We start from the raw sequence: 13,428 nt of genomic DNA, 5'->3' as shown, positions 1-13,428 counted from the left end.
AGAGAGAAGCAGAATAGAAGAAAAATGGGTTGGTAGTGAGAGGCAAAAGCCTACGGCACCTGGTATTCCCAGGCGGACTCCCATCCAAGTACTGACCAGGACTGAGCGTGCTTAGCTTCAAAGATCAGACGAGATCGGGCATTTTCAGGCTAGTATGGCCGTAGGCGGCAGGTGCCTGCTTCTGACACCCCTTAACCAACTCACCAGCACACACACATATGCCACTGCACACTCAGGAACAATACAACAAATAAGACAAGCAAAACATTTCAATATAGACAGTCCTAGAGAGAGAGAAGTGAAGCAGAGAGCGACAGAGGGAGAGAGAGAGCGAGTGAAAAACTGTGAGAGACAGAGCAACAGTGATTGAGAGAGATAAAAGTAAAGAGAGAGTGTGACAGATAGAAAATAGAGAAAAAGTGAGTGAGAGAAGAAAGTAAGAGAGTGTGAAAGTAGATTAAAGAAAGAGATAGAATGATGCTGGATTACTTAAAGAATGAGAAGGATTAAAAGGGAAAGAATTAATGAAGGAATAAAAGAAAGAAAGAGTGAGAGTGACAGAGAGAGGAAAGAAAAGACAGAGAGTATGAGAGATATAAAATAAAGAAAGAGTGAGTGAGAGAAAGAAAGCAAGAGTGCATCAAAGTAGGTTGAGAAATAGAATGAGGCATAATGTGAAAGAATGAGAAGAATTAAAGGAGAATGAATGATGGAATGAAAGGAAGAGAGAAAGAAAGAGAAAAAAGATATAGAGAAAGAGAGAGAGAGAGAAGCAGAATAGAAGAAAAATGGGTTGGTAGTGAGAGGCAAAAGCCTACGGCACCTGGTATTCCCAGGCGGTCTCCCATCCAAGTACTGACCAGGACTGAGCGTGCTTAGATTCCGAGATCAGACGAGATCGGGCGTTTTCAGGCTAGTATGGCCGTAGGCGGCAGGTGCCTGCTTCTGACACCCCTTAACCAACTCACCAGCACACACACATATGCCACTGCACACTCAGGAACAATACAACAAATAAGACAAGCAAAACATTTCAATATAGACAGTCCTAGAGAGAGAGAAGTGAAGCAGAGAGCGACAGAGGGAGAGAGAGAGCGAGTGAAAAACTGAGAGAGACAGAGCAACAGTGATTGAGAGAGATAAAAGTAAAGAGAGAGTGTGACAGATAGAAAATAGAGAAAAAGTGAGTGAGAGAAGAAAGTAAGAGGGTGTGAAAGTAGATCAAAGCAAGAGATAGAATGATGCAGGATTACTTAAAGAATTAGAAGGATTAAAAGGGAAAGAATTAATGAAGGAATAAAAGAAAGAAAGAGTGAGAGTGACAGAGATTGGAAAGAAAAGAGAGAGAGTATGAGAGATATAAAATAGAGAAAGAGTGAGTGAGAGAAGAAAGCAAGAGTGCATCAAAGTAGGTTGAGAAATAGAATGAGGCATAATGTGAAAGAATGAGAAGGATTAAAGGAGAATGAATGATGGAATGAAAGGAAGAGAGAAAGAAAGAGAAAAAAGATATAGAGAAAGAGAGAGAGAGAGAAGCAGAATAGAAGAAAAATGGGTTGGTAGTGAGAGGCAAAAGCCTACGGCACCTGGTATTCCCAGGCGGTCTCCCATCCAAGTACTGACCAGGCCTGAGCGTGCTTAGCTTCCGAGATCAGACGAGATCGGGCGTTTTCAGATTAGTATGGCCGTAGGCAGCAGGTGTCTGCTTCTGACAACACTTAACCAATTCACCAGCACACACACATGTGCCACTGCACACGCAGGACAAATAAGACAAGCAAAACATTTCAATAGATCCAATCCAAGAGGAAGAGAAAGAGAAGTGAGGCAGAGAGCGACCGAGAGAGCGAGAGAGAGAGAGACACAGAGAGATAGAGAAGTGAGTGACAGAGCGACAGTGAGTGAGTGAGTATGAGTGAAAGAATGACAAAGACTGAAAGAGAATGAATGAAAGGAAGAGAAAGAAAGAAAGTGAGACAGATAGATAAATCGAAAGAAAGAAAAATGGGTGGGAGCTGAAAGCCAAAAGCCTACAGCACATGGTATTCCCAGGCGCTCTCCCATCCAAGTACTGACCAGGCCTGAGCCTGGTAAGCTTCCGAGATCAGACGAGATCGGGCGTTTTCAGGCTAGTATGGCCGTAGGCGGCAGGTGTCTACTTCTGACAACACTTAACCAATTCACCAGCACACACACATGTGCCGCTGCACACGCAGGACAAATAAGACAAGCAAAACATTTCAATAGATCCAATCCAAGAGGAAGAGAAAGAGAAGTGAGGCAGAGAGCGACCGAGGGAGCGAGAGAGAGAGACAGAGAGAGAGAGAGATAGAGAAGTGAGTGACAGAGCGACAGTGACTGAGTGAGTATGACTGAAAGAATGAGAAAGACTGAAAGAGAATGAATGAAAGGAAGAGAAAGAAAGAAAGAAAGTGAGACAGATAGATAAATCGAAAGAAAGAAAAATGGGTGGGTGCTGAAAGCCAAAAGCCTACGGCACCTGGTATTCCCAGGCGCTCTCCCTTCCAAGTACCGACCAGGCCAAAGCCTGGTAAGCTTCCGAGATCAGACGAGATCGGGCGTTTTCAGTTTAGTACGGCCGTAGGCAGCAGGTGCCTGCTTCTGACACCCCTTAACCAACTCACCAGCACACACACATATGCCACTGCACACTCAGGAACAATACAACAAATAAGACAAGCAAAACATTTCAATAGAGCCAATCCGAGAGGAGGAGAGAGAGAAGTGAGGCAGAGAGCGACCGAGGGAGAGAGAGAGCGAGTGAAAGACAGAGAGAGACAGAGCAACAGTGAGTGAGAGAGAGAAAAGTAAAGAGAGAGTGTGACAGATAGAAAATAGAGCAAAAGTGAGTGAGACAAGAAAGTAAGAGAGTGTGAAAGTAGATTAAAGAAAGAGATAGAATGATGCAGGATTACTTAAAGAATGAGAAGGATTAAAAGGGAAAGAATTAATGAAGGAATAAAAGAAAGAAAGAGTGAGAGTGACAGTGAGAGGAAAGAAAAGAGAGAGAGTATGAGAGATATAAAATAGAGAAAGAGTGAGTGAGAGAAAGAAAGCAAGAGTGCATCAAAGTAGGTTGAGAAATAGAATGAGCCATAATGTGAAAGAATGAGAAGAATTAAAGGAGAATGAATGATGGAATGAAAGGAAGAGAGAAAGAAAGAGAAAAAAGATATAGAGAAAGAGAGAGAGAGAGAGAAGCAGAATAGAAGAAAAATGGGTTGGTAGTGAGAGGCAAAAGCCTACGGCACCTGGTATTCCCAGGCGGTCTCCCATCCAAGTACTGACCAGGACTGAGCGTGCTTAGCTTCCGAGATCAGACGAGATCGGGCGTTTTCAGGCTAGTATGGCCGTAGGCGGCAGGTGCCTGCTTCTGACACCCCTTAACCAACTCACCAGCACACACATATATGCCACTGCACACTCAGGAACAATACAACAAATAAGACAAGCAAAACATTTCAATAGAGCCAATCCGAGAGGAGGAGGAGAGAGAGAAGTGAGGCAGAGAGCGACCGAGGGAGAGAGAGAGCGAGTGAAAGACAGAGAGAGACAGAGCAACAGTGAGTGAGAGAGAGAAAAGTAAAGAGAGAGTGTGACAGATAGAAAATAGAGCAAAAGTGAGTGAGACAAGAAAGTAAGAGAGTGTGAAAGTAGATTAAAGAAAGAGATAGAATGATGCAGGATTACTTAAAGAATGAGAAGGATTAAAAGGGAAAGAATTAATGAAGGAATAAAAGAAAGAAAGAGTGAGAGTGACAGAGAGAGGAAAGAAAAGAGAGAGAGTATGAGAGATATAAAATAAAGAAAGAGTGAGTGAGAGAAAGAAAGCAAGAGTGCATCAAAGTAGCTTGAGAAATAGAATGAGGCATAATGTGAAAGAATGAGAAGAATTAAAGGAGAATGAATGATGGAATGAAAGGAAGAGAGAAAGAAAGAGAAAAAAGATATAGAGAAAGAGAGAGAGAGAGAAGCAGAATAGAAGAAAAATGGGTTGGTAGTGAGAGGCAAAAGCCTACGGCACCTGGTATTCCCAGGCGGTCTCCCATCCAAATACTGACCAGGACTGAGCGTGCTTAGATTCCGAGATCAGACGAGATCGGGCGTTTTCAGGCTAGTATGGCCGTAGGCGGCAGGTGCCTGCTTCTGACACCCCTTAACCAACTCACCAGCACACACACATATGCCACTGCACACTCAGGAACAATACAACAAATAAGACAAGCAAAACATTTCAATATAGACAGTCCTAGAGAGAGAGAAGTGAAGCAGAGAGCGACAGAGGGAGAGAGAGAGCGAGTGAAAAACAGAGAGAGACAGAGCAACAGTGATTGAGAGAGATAAAAGTAAAGAGAGAGTGTGACAGATAGAAAATAGAGAAAAAGTGAGTGAGACAAGAAAGTAAGACAGTGTGAAAGTAGATCAAAGCAAGAGATAGAATGATGCAGGATTACTTAAAGAATGAGAAGGATTAAAAGGGAAAGAATTAATGAAGGAATAAAAGAAAGAAAGAGTGAGAGTGACAGAGATTGGAAAGAAAAGAGAGAGAGTATGAGAGATATAAAATAGAGAAAGAGTGAGTGAGAGAAAGAAAGCAAGAGTGCATCAAAGTAGGTTGAGAAATAGAATGAGGCATAATGTGAAAGAATGAGAAGAATTAAAGGAGAATGAATGATGGAATGAAAGGAAGAGAGAAAGAAAGAGAAAAAAGATATAGAGAAAGAGAGAGAGAGAGAAGCAGAATAGAAGAAAAATGGGTTGGTAGTGAGAGGCAAAAGCCTACGGCACCTGGTATTCCCAGGCGGTCTCCCATCCAAATACTGACCAGGACTGAGCGTGCTTAGATTCCGAGATCAGACGAGATCGGGCGTTTTCAGGCTAGTATGGCCGTAGGCGGCAGGTGCCTGCTTCTGACACCCCTTAACCAACTCACCAGCACACACACATATGCCACTGCACACTCAGGAACAATACAACAAATAAGACAAGCAAAACATTTCAATATAGACAGTCCTAGAGAGAGAGAAGTGAAGCAGAGAGCGACAGAGGGAGAGAGAGAGCGAGTGAAAAACAGAGAGAGACAGAGCAACAGTGATTGAGAGAGATAAAAGTAAAGAGAGAGTGTGACAGATAGAAAATAGAGAAAAAGTGAGTGAGACAAGAAAGTAAGAGAGTGTGAAAGTAGATCAAAGCAAGAGATAGAATGATGCAGGATTACTTAAAGAATGAGAAGGATTAAAAGGGAAAGAATTAATGAAGGAATAAAAGAAAGAAAGAGTGAGAGTGACAGAGATTGGAAAGAAAAGAGAGAGAGTATGAGAGATATAAAATAGAGAAAGAGTGAGTGAGAGAAAGAAAGCAAGAGTGCATCAAAGTAGGTTGAGAAATAGAATGAGGCATAATGTGAAAGAATGAGAAGAATTAAAGGAGAATGAATGATGGAATGAAAGGAAGAGAGAAAGAAAGAGAAAAAAGATATAGAGAAAGAGAGAGAGAGAGAAGCAGAATAGAAGAAAAATGGGTTGGTAGTGAGAGGCAAAAGCCTACGGCACCTGGTATTCCCAGGCGGTCTCCCATCCAAATACTGACCAGGACTGAGCGTGCTTAGATTCCGAGATCAGACGAGATCGGGCGTTTTCAGGCTAGTATGGCCGTAGGCAGCAGGTGCCTGCTTCTGACAACACTTAACCAATTCACCAGCACACACACATGTGCCGCTGCACACGCAGGACAAATAAGACAAGCAAAACATTTCAATAGAGCCAATCCAAGAGGAAGAGAAAGAGAAGTGAGGCACAGAGCGACCGAGAGAGCGAGAGAGAGAGAGACACAGAGAGATAGAGAAGTGAGTGACAGAGCGACAGTGAGTGAGTGAGTATGAGTGAAAGAATGAGAAAGACTGAAAGAGAATGAATGAAAGGAAGAGAAAGAAAGAAAGAAAGTGAGACAGATAGATAAATCGAAAGAAAGAAAAATGGGTGGGTGCTGAAAGCCAAATGCCTATGGCACCTGGTATTCCCAGGCGCTCTCCCATCCAAGTACCGACCAGGCCTGAGCCTGGTAAGCTTCCGAGATCAGACGAGATCGGGCGTTTTCAGGCTAGTATGGCCGTAGGCGGCAGCTGTCTGCTTCTGACAACACTTAACCAATTCACCAGAACACACACATGGCCGCTGCACACGCAGGACAAATGAGACAAGCAAAACATTTCAATAGAGCCAATCCAAGAGGAAGAGAAAAAGAAGTGAGGCAGAGAGCGACCGAGGGAGCGAGAGAGAGAGACAGAGAGAGATAGAGAAGTGAGTGACAGAGCGACAGTGAGTGAGTGAGTATGAGTGAAAGAATGACAAAGACTGAAAGAGAATGAATGAAAGGAAGAGAAAGAAAGAAAAAAGTGAGACAGATAGATAAATCGAAAGAAAGAAAAATGGGTGGGTGCTGAAAGCCAAAAGCCTACAGCACATGGTATTCCCAGGCGCTCTCCCATCCAAGTACTGACCAGGCCTGAGCCTGGTAAGCTTCCGAGATCAGACGAGATCGGGCGTTTTCAGGCTAGTATGGCCGTAGGCGGCAGGTGTCTACTTCTGACAACACTTAACCAATTCACCAGCACACACACATGTGCCGCTGCACACGCAGGACAAATAAGACAAGCAAAACATTTCAATAGATCCAATCCAAGAGGAAGAGAAAGAGAAGTGAGGCAGAGAGCGACCGAGGGAGAGAGAGAGCGAGTGAAAGACAGAGAGAGACAGAGCAACAGTGAGTGAGAGAGATAAAAGTAAAGAGATAGTGTGACAGATAGAAAATAGAGAAAAAGTGAGTGAGAGAAGAAAGTAAGAGGGTGTGAAAGTAGATCAAAGCAAGAGATAGAATGATGCAGGATTACTTAAAGAATGAGAAGGATTAAAAGGGAAAGTATTAATGAAGGAATAAAAGAAAGAAAGAGTGAGAGTGACAGAGAGAGGAAAGAAAAGAGAGAGAGTATGAGAGATATAAAATAGAGAAAGAGTGAGTGAGAGAAGAAAGCAAGAGTGCATCAAAGTAGGTTGAGAAATAGAATGAGGCATAATGTGAAAGAATGAGAAGGATTAAAGGAGAATGAATGATGGAATGAAAGGAAGAGAGAAAGAAAGAGAAAAAAGATATAGAGAAAGAGAGAGAGAGAGAAGCAGAATAGAAGAAAAATGGGTTGGTAGTGAGAGGCAAAAGCCTACGGCACCTGGTATTCCCAGGCGGTCTCCCATCCAAGTACTGACCAGGACTGAGCGTGCTTAGCTTCCGAGATCAGACGAGATCGGGCATTTTCAGGCTAGTATGGCCGTAGGTGGCAGGTGCCTGCTTCTGACACCCCTTAACCAACTCACCAGCACACACACATATGCCACTGCACACTCAGGAACAATACAACAAATAAGACAAGCAAAACATTTCAATATAGACAGTCCTAGAGAGAGAGAAGTGAAGCAGAGAGCGACAGAGGGGGAGAGAGAGCGAGTGAAAAACAGAGAGAGACAGAGCAACAGTGATTGAGAGAGATAAAAGTAAAGAGAGAGTGTGACAGATAGAAAATAGAGAAAAAGTGAGTGAGACAAGAAAGTAAGAGAGTGTGAAAGTAGATCAAAGCAAGAGATAGAATGATGCAGGATTACTTAAAGAATGAGAAGGATTAAAAGGGAAAGAATTAATGAAGGAATAAAAGAAAGAAAGAGTGAGAGTGACAGAGATTGGAAAGAAAAGAGAGAGAGTATGAGAGATATAAAATAGAGAAAGAGTGAGTGAGAGAAAGAAAGCAAGAGTGCATCAAAGTAGGTTGAGAAATAGAATGAGGCATAATGTGAAAGAATGAGAAGAATTAAAGGAGAATGAATGATGGAATGAAAGGAAGAGAGAAAGAAAGAGAAAAATGATATAGAGAAAGAGAGAGAGAGAGAAGCAGAATAGAAGAAAAATGGGTTGGTAGTGAGAGGCAAAAGCCTACGGCATCTGGTATTCCCAGGCGGTCTCCCATCCAAGTACTGACCAGGCCTGAGCCTGCTTAGCTTCCGAGATCAGACGAGATCGGGCGTTTTCAGGCTAGTATGGCCGTAGGCGGCAGGTGTCTGCTTCTGACAACACTTAACCAATTCACCAGCACACACACATGTGCCGCTGCACACGCAGGACAAATGAGACAAGCAAAACATTTCAATAGAGCCAATCCAAGAGGAAGAGAAAGAGAAGTGAGGCACAGAGCGACCGAGGGAGCGAGAGAGAGAGACAGAGAGAGATAGAGAAGTGAGTGACAGAGCGACAGTGAGTGAGTGAGTATGAGTGAAAGAATGAGAAAGACTGAAAGAGAATGAATGAAAGGAAGAGAAAGAAAGAAAGAAAGTGAGACAGATAGATAAATCGAAAGAAAGAAAAATGGGTGGGTGCTGAAAGCCAAAAGCCTACGGCACCTGGTATTCCCAGGCGCTCTCCCATCCAAGTACCGACCAGGCCTGAGCCTGGTAAGCTTCCGAGATCAGACGAGATCGGGCGTTTTCAGGCTAGTACGGCCGTAGGCAGCAGGTGCCTGCTTCTGACACCCCTTAACCAACTCACCAGCACACACACATATGCCACTGCACACTCAGGAACAATACAACAAATAAGACAAGCAAAACATTTCAATATACAGTCCTAGAGAGAGAGAAGTGAAGCAGAGAGCGACAGAGGGAGAGAGAGAGCGAGTGAAAAACAGAGAAAGACAGAGCAACAGTGATTGAGAGAGATAAAAGTAAAGAGAGAGTGTGACAGATAGAAAATAGAGAAAAAGTGAGTGAGAGAAGAAAGTAAGAGGGTGTGAAAGTAGATCAAAGCAAGAGATAGAATGATGCAGGATTACTTAAAGAATGAGAAGGATTAAAAGGGAAAGAATTAATGAAGGAATAAAAGAAAGAAAGAGTGAGAGTGACAGAGAGAGGAAAGAAAAGAGAGAGAGTATGAGAGATATAAAATAGAGAAAGAGTGAGTGAGAGAAAGAAAGCAAGAGTGCATCAAAGTAGGTTGAGAAATAGAATGAGGCATAATGTGAAAGAATGAGAAGAATTAAAAGAGAATGAATGATGGAATGAAAGGAAGAGAGAAAGAAAGAGAAAAAAGATATAGAGAAAGAGAGAGAGAGAGAAGCAGAATAGAAGAAAAATGGGTTGGTAGTGAGAGGCAAAAGCCTACGACACCTGGTATTCCCAGGCGGTCTCCCATCCAAGTACTGACCAGGCCTGAGCGTGCTTAGCTTCCGAGATCAGACGAGATCGGGCGTTTTCAGGCTAGTATGGCCGTAGGCGGCAGGTGTCTGCTTCTGACAACACTTAACCAATTCACCAGCACACACACATGTGCCACTGCACACGCAGGACAAATAAGACAAGCAAAACATTTCAATAGAGCCAATCCAAGAGGAAGAGAAAGAGAAGTGAGGCAGAGAGCGACCGAGAGAGCGAGAGAGAGAGAGACAGAGAGAGATAGAGAAGTGAGTGACAGAGCGACAGTGAGTGAGTGAGTATGAGTGAAAGAATGACAAAGACTGAAAGAGAATGAATGAAAGGAAGAGAAAGAAAGAAAGAAAGTGAGACAGATAGATAAATCGAAAGAAAGAAAAATGGGTGGGTGCTGAAAGCCAAAAGCCTATGGCACCTGGTATTCCCAGGCGCTCTCCCATACAAGTACCGACCAGGCCTGAGGCTGGTAAGCTTCCGAGATCAGACGAGATCGGGCGTTTTCAGGCTAGTATGGCCATAGGCGGCAGGTGTCTGCTTCTGACAACACTTAACCAATTCACCAGCACACACACATGTGCCGCTGCACACGCAGGACAAATAAGACAAGCAAAACATTTCAATAGATCCAATCCAAGAGGAAGAGAAAGAGAAGTGAGGCAGAGAGCGACCGAGGGAGAGAGAGAGCGAGTGAAAGACAGAGAGAGACAGAGCAACAGTGAGTGAGAGAGATAAAAGTAAAGAGATAGTGTGACAGATAGAAAATAGAGAAAAAGTGAGTGAGAGAAGAAAGTAAGAGGGTGTGAAAGTAGATCAAAGCAAGAGATAGAATGATGCAGGATTACTTAAAGAATGAGAAGGATTAAAAGGGAAAGTATTAATGAAGGAATAAAAGAAAGAAAGAGTGAGAGTGACAGAGAGAGGAAAGAAAAGAGAGAGGGTATGAGAGATATAAAATAGAGAAAGAGTGAGTGAGAGAAGAAAGCAAGAGTGCATCAAAGTAGGTTGAGAAATAGAATGAGGCATAATGTGAAAGAATGAGAAGGATTAAAGGAGAATGAATGATGGAATGAAAGGAAGAGAGAAAGAAAGAGAAAAAAGATATAGAGAAAGAGAGAGAGAGAGAAGCAGAATAGAAGAAAAATGGGTTGGTAGTGAGAGGCAAAAGCCTACGGCACCTGGTATTCCCAGGCGGTCTCCCATCCAAGTACTGACCAGGACTGAGCGTGCTTAGCTTCCGAGATCAGACGAGATCGGGCATTTTCAGGCTAGTATGGCCGTAGGCGGCAGGTGCCTGCTTCTGACACCCCTTAACCAACTCACCAGCACACACACATATGCCACTGCACACTCAGGAACAATACAACAAATAAGACAAGCAAAACATTTCAATATAGACAGTCCTAGAGAGAGAGAAGTGAAGCAGAGAGCGACAGAGGGGGAGAGAGAGCGAGTGAAAAACAGAGAGAGACAGAGCAACAGTGATTGAGAGAGATAAAAGTAAAGAGAGAGTGTGACAGATAGAAAATAGAGAAAAAGTGAGTGAGACAAGAAAGTAAGAGAGTGTGAAAGTAGATCAAAGAAAGAGATAGAATGATGCAGGATTACTTAAAGAATGAGAAGGATTAAAAGGGAAAGAATTAATGAAGGAATAAAAGAAAGAAAGAGTGAGAGTGACAGAGAGAGGAAAGAAAAGAGAGAGAGTATGAGAGATATAAAATAGAGAAAGAGTAGGTGAGAGAAAGAAAGCAAGAGTGCATCAAAGTAGGTTGAGAAATAGAATGAGGCATAATGTGAAAGAATGAGAAGAATTAAAGGAGAATGAATGATGGAATGAAAGGAAGAGAGAAAGAAAGAGAAAAAAGATATAGAGAAAGAGAGAGAGAGAGAAGCAGAATAGAAGAAAAATGGGTTGGTAGTGAGAGGCAAAAGCCTACGGCACCTGGTATTCCCAGGTGGTCTCCCATCCAAGTACTGACCAGGACTGAGCGTGCTTAGCTTCCGAGATCAGACGAGATCGGGCGTTTTCAGGCTAGTATGGCCGTAGGCGGCAGGTGCCTGCTTCTGACACCCCTTAACCAACTCACCAGCACACACATATATGCCACTGCACACTCAGGAACAATACAACAAATAAGACAAGCAAAACATTTCAATAGAGCCAATCCGAGAGGAGGAGAGAGAGAAGTGAGGCAGAGAGCGACCGAGGGAGAGAGAGAGCGAGTGAAAGACAGAGAGAGACAGAGTAACAGTGAGTGAGAGAGAGAAAAGTAAAGAGAGAGTGTGACAGATAGAAAATAGAGCAAAAGTGAGTGAGACAAGAAAGTAAGAGAGTGTGAAAGTAGATTAAAGAAAGAGATAGAATGATGCAGGATTACTTAAAGAATGAGAAGGATTAAAAGGGAAAGAATTAATGAAGGAATAAAAGAAAGAAAGAGTGAGAGTGACAGAGAGAGGAAAGAAAAGACAGAGAGTATGAGAGATATAAAATAAAGAAAGAGTGAGTGAGAGAAAGAAAGCAAGAGTGCATCAAAGTAGCTTGAGAAATAGAATGAGGCATAATGTGAAAGAATGAGAAGAATTAAAGGAGAATGAATGATGGAATGAAAGGAAGAGAGAAAGAAAGAGAAAAAAGATATAGAGAAAGAGAGAGAGAGAGAAGCAGAATAGAAGAAAAATGGGTTGGTAGTGAGAGGCAAAAGCCTACGGCACCTGGTATTCCCAGGCGGTCTCCCATCCAAGTACTGACCAGGACTGAGCGTGCTTAGATTCCGAGATCAGACGAGATCGGGCGTTTTCAGGCTAGTATGGCCGTAGGCGGCAGGTGCCTGCTTCTGACACCCCTTAACCAACTCACCAGCACACACACATATGCCACTGCACACTCAGGAACAATACAACAAATAAGACAAGCAAAACATTTCAATATAGACAGTCCTAGAGAGAGAGAAGTGAAGCAGAGAGCGACAGAGGGGGAGAGAGAGCGAGTGAAAAACAGAGAGAGACAGAGCAACAGTGATTGAGAGAGATAAAAGTAAAGAGAGAGTGTGACAGATAGAAAATAGAGAAAAAGTGAGTGAGACAAGAAAGTAAGAGAGTGTGAAAGTAGATCAAAGCAAGAGATAGAATGATGCAGGATTACTTAAAGAATGAGAAGGATTAAAAGGGAAAGAATTAATGAAGGAATAAAAGAAAGAAAGAGTGAGAGTGACAGAGATTGGAAAGAAAAGAGAGAGAGTATGAGAGATATAAAATAGAGAAAGAGTGAGTGAGAGAAAGAAAGCAAGAGTGCATCAAAGTAGGTTGAGAAATAGAATGAGGCATAATGTGAAAGAATGAGAAGAATTAAAGGAGAATGAATGATGGAATGAAAGGAAGAGAGAAAGAAAGAGAAAAATGATATAGAGAAAGAGAGAGAGAGAGAAGCAGAATAGAAGAAAAATGGGTTGGTAGTGAGAGGCAAAAGCCTACGGCACCTGGTATTCCCAGGCTGTCTCCCATCCAAGTACTGACCAGGCCTGAGCCTGCTTAGCTTCCGAGATCAGACGAGATCGGGCGTTTTCAGGCTAGTATGGCCGTAGGTGGCAGGTGTCTGCTTCTGACAACACTTAACCAATTCACCAGCACACACACATGTGCCGCTGCACACGCAGGACAAATGAGACAAGCAAAACATTTCAATAGAGCCAATCCAAGAGGAAGAGAAAGAGAAGTGAGGCACAGAGCGACCGAGGGAGCGAGAGAGAGAGACAGAGAGAGATAGAGAAGTGAGTGACAGAGCGACAGTGAGTGAGTGAGTATGAGTGAAAGAATGAGAAAGACTGAAAGAGAATGAATGAAAGGAAGAGAAAGAAAGAAAGAAAGTGAGACAGATAGATAAATCGAAAGAAAGAAAAATGGGTGGGTGCTGAAAGCCAAAAGCCTACGGCACCTGGTATTCCCAGGCGCTCTCCCATCCAAGTACCGACCAGGCCTGAGCCTGGTAAGCTTCCGAGATCAGACGAGATCGGGCGTTTTCAGGCTAGTACGGCCGTAGGCAGCAGGTGCCTGCTTCTGACACCCCTTAACCAACTCACCAGCACACACACATATGCCACTGCACACTCAGGAACAATACAACAAATAAGACAAGCAAAACATTTCAATATACAGTCCTAGAGAGAGA

At 43.1% G+C, this 13,428-nt stretch overlaps 13 non-coding genes and 8 pseudogenes across 13 annotated transcripts; all 21 read right to left on the bottom strand.

Annotated features, from left to right (window-relative positions):
- Positions 1-47: 47 nt before the first annotated feature.
- On the bottom strand, positions 48-166 carry LOC138738142 (5S ribosomal RNA; annotated as a pseudogene).
- A 645-nt stretch (positions 167-811) lies between these two features.
- On the bottom strand, positions 812-930 carry LOC138738027 (5S ribosomal RNA). Its single transcript, XR_011341457.1, has one exon. It is a non-coding gene; the product is annotated as a 5S ribosomal RNA (ribosomal RNA).
- Positions 931-1,574: 644 nt separating this feature from the next.
- On the bottom strand, positions 1,575-1,693 carry LOC138738015 (5S ribosomal RNA). The gene has a single exon (XR_011341445.1). It is a non-coding gene; the product is annotated as a 5S ribosomal RNA (ribosomal RNA).
- Positions 1,694-2,027: 334 nt separating this feature from the next.
- On the bottom strand, positions 2,028-2,146 carry LOC138738124 (5S ribosomal RNA; annotated as a pseudogene).
- Positions 2,147-2,488: 342 nt separating this feature from the next.
- On the bottom strand, positions 2,489-2,607 carry LOC138738284 (5S ribosomal RNA; annotated as a pseudogene).
- Positions 2,608-3,260: 653 nt separating this feature from the next.
- On the bottom strand, positions 3,261-3,379 carry LOC138737969 (5S ribosomal RNA). The gene has a single exon (XR_011341398.1). It is a non-coding gene; the product is annotated as a 5S ribosomal RNA (ribosomal RNA).
- Positions 3,380-4,033: 654 nt separating this feature from the next.
- On the bottom strand, positions 4,034-4,152 carry LOC138738041 (5S ribosomal RNA). Its single transcript, XR_011341470.1, has one exon. It is a non-coding gene; the product is annotated as a 5S ribosomal RNA (ribosomal RNA).
- Positions 4,153-4,797: 645 nt separating this feature from the next.
- LOC138738039 (5S ribosomal RNA) lies at positions 4,798-4,916 on the bottom strand. Its single transcript, XR_011341468.1, has one exon. It is a non-coding gene; the product is annotated as a 5S ribosomal RNA (ribosomal RNA).
- Positions 4,917-5,561: 645 nt separating this feature from the next.
- Positions 5,562-5,680, bottom strand: LOC138738038 (5S ribosomal RNA). The gene has a single exon (XR_011341467.1). It is a non-coding gene; the product is annotated as a 5S ribosomal RNA (ribosomal RNA).
- Positions 5,681-6,018: 338 nt separating this feature from the next.
- LOC138738164 (5S ribosomal RNA) lies at positions 6,019-6,137 on the bottom strand (annotated as a pseudogene).
- Positions 6,138-6,471: 334 nt separating this feature from the next.
- LOC138738123 (5S ribosomal RNA) lies at positions 6,472-6,590 on the bottom strand (annotated as a pseudogene).
- A 641-nt stretch (positions 6,591-7,231) lies between these two features.
- LOC138738023 (5S ribosomal RNA) lies at positions 7,232-7,350 on the bottom strand. The gene has a single exon (XR_011341453.1). It is a non-coding gene; the product is annotated as a 5S ribosomal RNA (ribosomal RNA).
- A 645-nt stretch (positions 7,351-7,995) lies between these two features.
- On the bottom strand, positions 7,996-8,114 carry LOC138737872 (5S ribosomal RNA). The gene has a single exon (XR_011341302.1). It is a non-coding gene; the product is annotated as a 5S ribosomal RNA (ribosomal RNA).
- A 336-nt stretch (positions 8,115-8,450) lies between these two features.
- On the bottom strand, positions 8,451-8,569 carry LOC138738140 (5S ribosomal RNA; annotated as a pseudogene).
- A 643-nt stretch (positions 8,570-9,212) lies between these two features.
- Positions 9,213-9,331, bottom strand: LOC138737876 (5S ribosomal RNA). Its single transcript, XR_011341306.1, has one exon. It is a non-coding gene; the product is annotated as a 5S ribosomal RNA (ribosomal RNA).
- A 338-nt stretch (positions 9,332-9,669) lies between these two features.
- On the bottom strand, positions 9,670-9,788 carry LOC138738209 (5S ribosomal RNA; annotated as a pseudogene).
- A 641-nt stretch (positions 9,789-10,429) lies between these two features.
- LOC138738007 (5S ribosomal RNA) lies at positions 10,430-10,548 on the bottom strand. The gene has a single exon (XR_011341437.1). It is a non-coding gene; the product is annotated as a 5S ribosomal RNA (ribosomal RNA).
- A 645-nt stretch (positions 10,549-11,193) lies between these two features.
- On the bottom strand, positions 11,194-11,312 carry LOC138737907 (5S ribosomal RNA). Its single transcript, XR_011341336.1, has one exon. It is a non-coding gene; the product is annotated as a 5S ribosomal RNA (ribosomal RNA).
- A 651-nt stretch (positions 11,313-11,963) lies between these two features.
- Positions 11,964-12,082, bottom strand: LOC138738026 (5S ribosomal RNA). The gene has a single exon (XR_011341456.1). It is a non-coding gene; the product is annotated as a 5S ribosomal RNA (ribosomal RNA).
- A 645-nt stretch (positions 12,083-12,727) lies between these two features.
- LOC138737991 (5S ribosomal RNA) lies at positions 12,728-12,846 on the bottom strand. Its single transcript, XR_011341420.1, has one exon. It is a non-coding gene; the product is annotated as a 5S ribosomal RNA (ribosomal RNA).
- A 336-nt stretch (positions 12,847-13,182) lies between these two features.
- On the bottom strand, positions 13,183-13,301 carry LOC138738139 (5S ribosomal RNA; annotated as a pseudogene).
- Between the last annotated feature and the right edge of the window lie 127 nt (positions 13,302-13,428).

The sequence above is a fragment of the Narcine bancroftii genome, chromosome 6, assembly GCF_036971445.1.
Source record: "Narcine bancroftii isolate sNarBan1 chromosome 6, sNarBan1.hap1, whole genome shotgun sequence".
NCBI lineage: Eukaryota > Metazoa > Chordata > Chondrichthyes > Torpediniformes > Narcinidae > Narcine > Narcine bancroftii.
Note: the sequence above shows the minus strand (reverse complement) of the source record. Positions and strands in the feature narration are given on the sequence as shown.